The following is a 3,605-nucleotide window of genomic DNA, read 5'->3' on the forward strand; positions in this document are numbered from 1 at the left end:
CGCGGCGTCGGGGGGGCGGGTTTGGGGGGGGGGCGGGGGGGGCCGGGGGAGCAATCGGCGGGATTAGCCGCCGTTCAGCTACTTACTTGCATTTTAAGTTGACACCTGGACGGCGGCTCAGGCCACATTACAAACTGAAACACACACGCGCGACTTAGCGACGCGACACTCTTCAGCACGCTAACTCCGCTGGCCGCTCAACGGTCTGTAATTGGATTTGTCGGAATAACAGCAAAAAAAAAAGAAACGAGAGAAAGAGAGAGAAAGATTTCTTTGAGAGTTTGCCAGGGACACGAGGTGAAGTTTTCTCATTACAGGAGAGAGATGGCGGAGTAGAGATCAGAGGCAGATTGTTGTTTTCTCTTTAAAGGAGGGAGGGAAAAGACGGATGGGTGGAAGAAAGAAGGAGAAAAGGACCCGTTACCTCCTTTTTGAAACGGTCTTGGGCGTTCTGACAGGCCGGCCTCCAGGTGTGCGGCCGGGCCCCCCAGGTGTGCGGTCGGGCCCCCAGGTGTGCGGTCGGGCCTCCAGGTGTGCGGTCGGGCCTCCAGGTGTGCGGTCAGGCCCCCTGGGTGTGCGGTCGGGCCCCCAGGTGTGCGGTCGGGCCTCCAGGTGTGCGGTCAGGCCCCCAGGTGTGCGGTCAGGCCCCCTGGGTGTGCGGTCGGGCCTCCAGGTGTGCGGTCGGGCCCCCAGGTGTGCGGTCGCACGCACGTACGCGCACACACACACACTCTCTCACACACACGCACGTACGCACACACACACACACTGAGAAGTGACAGCACTGCTGCTCGGAGGCACGAGCAAAAGCTGTGAGGACCTGGAATGTTTACCCTGGACTGAGGGACCGGACAGAAGTGTCTGAAAGTGAGGCGAGAAAGATGTAATGAGGAAGTTTCAGATGAAATCGGGCGCTTTGTAACACTTTGACCAAAACCCTTCAGCCACTGTCCTGAAATAATAATCAGATTTTAGACGCAGCTGTTTTTTTTTTCTTCAAGAAAAATGAACAAATTCCACAAATTCCTCAAATTGCTTTGTTCTAGCCGCAGTCTATAATTGGGCAGAAACACGCGTTTGAGTCGCTAAGATGGAGAAACAGAACTGTGGGGCTAAATTTAGACTTCGGACCTAGCGGTCTGTGGTACTGTATGACCGTACACACATGCATATGCACATGCATATACACGCGTGTACACACGCATATAGACACGTGTTGTACACACGCAGGACTAATCCCTTTTTTCTCACTGCGTGTTACTGAAGAGTTTAATTCTCCTGCTGGACATGGATGGCGGAGGAACAGAACCGTTTGAGGCCTAAAGGATTGCGTTTGCTCGAATAACTGATCGGGACACACACAAAAAATACGGAAAAAATAAGTAAATTAGTGACCGTAAATCCCGTCCTCCTAACGTGGAGCACATCCTAGACAGAGCAGAAGCTTCAGCAAGGCCCCGAAATCTCTGCAGTCCTTTTTTTCGCGTTTTCCCCGCGTTAATGTTGTGTGTGTATTCTGCAGTGGGTGAGAAGGGCTGTGTGGTGGTACAGTAATCCCTGCCTGTGGACGGGGAATTCTCTCTCTCCTTTAAAGGCCTAATGACCACGTGTTGCTTCCCGTCCGGAGTTAAAATCGCCTCAAGGAATGAGTCCTGGTCCCTGACTGCGGGGATAGGGGGGGTGGGGAGGGGAGGGGGGGGAGACACATTAAAATCTCCCCCGTTACTTCCAGGACCCCCCTGAACATCGCTGAAGCCTGCACACAACACAGCGTGGCTGAGAGACCAGTGTGTGAAAATAGAACGGAAACCATAGAAACCGCATCAGGACCGCATTTTTTTTTTTTGTAGGATGATGACGAGGATCAAATGAACGCGATGCGAATCCATGTGCCGTGAATTAAATCGTTTTTTTTGTTAGTTTAAAGCGAGTAAGAGAAGCTAACATGATTCAAATGTACGCTAAAGCGGTTTACACGTGTTGAAATGACCACCGCTGCCAGAGAGCTCTGTTTCTTGACTGTAGCTCCAATACTCTGTGGGTTTTTAATCAAATGGAAATTATAAATGCTGCATGACCAATAAAAACTCCACAGAGAGAGAGAGAGAAATGAATTAATTTCCTTCCTGTCGTGCCTGGGAAAGGATCAGAGTCTAAAGAATATCTCTGTTTTTAATTAATTAATTTTGTTACACCCCAAACTTTCCCCTATGCAGTGCCATAGGCTGACTTCCTGCATGTGATTGGATACACAGAAGAGGAGGAAGTCATGTGTGACCATATTAGGCGATATTGCTACTGCTTAAATTGGGTGTCAAACTCCAGTCCTGGAGGGCGCCGCAGTGTCTGCAGGTTTTTGTGTTTTCCTTTCAATTAAGACCATTAATTAATTAATGTGGATAATTAAGGTGTTAGGAAAAGAAAGGTGCGTGGACTCTAGCCAATCAATGACTTAAATCACCGGTTCGTTAACTTTTTATTAATGTTGTACCTTTCAGGGAGCTGTCAAATACACATGCTAGCATAGCCTAGTGGGCTACAGACTCATTCTGGGACCTGCCTTATACACATTTTGGGTCCAGACACTGCGGCCCTTCTGGGGGGCGGACTGAGGATGTTACCTAAATTTTAGTGGAGCCCGATTTATTTAAAATATGGACGAAGAAAAAGTATGCATGGGGTATTTTTAGCATGCCCTTGTGCACATTCTCACCCAGGCACTCACACACATACGCACACACACATACGCACGTGCGCACATGCATGCACAAACCCTGAGAAATGTGTGCACGCCCACACACACACACACACATGCCCACACACACACACACACACACACACACACACACACACATGCCCACACACATACATGCCCACACACACACACACACACACACTCAATGCTGTGTTGCTCTCATTCTTCACAGGGAGGCATTAGCCCAAAAGTCAATGAGCTCGATCTGATAGTGGAACGGGACGGGTGTCAGTCAGGCTCAGGAGAGCGCTTGTCTGACTGGGGGGGGTGAGGTGGGGGGGGGGGGGGGCTGGGCGGCGTGGGGGGGTTTGTTTACCGTCGGGCTTTCCCTGCGTTTCTCTAAAGCTGTAACCTGCCCTTTGCGCAGTCTTCAAATTTAAACCCCCCCCCCCCCCCGCCACCCACCCACCCCCCCACCCCCATCGCCCCCCAGGATTGAATTCCAGCGCCGCTCTGGGCTAATGGGCTAATGGTTTATAAACAGACTGCCGTTAAGAGGATGTTATTTGGATGCCGCCATTAGCATATTCAGCCCATTGTGTCCTCAAACAATGGCCACAAACAAACAATTTGCATGGAAATAAGGAGAAATGTACCTAATTAGTTTCTGTGTGTGTGCTTGTGTGCTGTGTGTGTGTGTGTGTGTGTTGGTCTTGTTTTGTTAATGCTTAATGCTTAAGCTAAATTGCCTGGATTGTCCAGCTCTGAGAAGCCGTCAGCGTCGTTAGCTGACTGTGGGGGGGTTGCAGAGAAAGACGGGCAGGCGATGTAAATAAAAAAAAGAGCACTTCCTTCGCCGTGAGCCGCAGCGTACGGTCGAGTCGTTTGGCAGGAGCTCTCAGCCAGAGCG

This window comes from Anguilla anguilla, chromosome 2 (assembly GCF_013347855.1).
Source record: "Anguilla anguilla isolate fAngAng1 chromosome 2, fAngAng1.pri, whole genome shotgun sequence".
In the NCBI taxonomy this organism is placed as follows: Eukaryota; Metazoa; Chordata; class Actinopteri; order Anguilliformes; family Anguillidae; genus Anguilla; species Anguilla anguilla.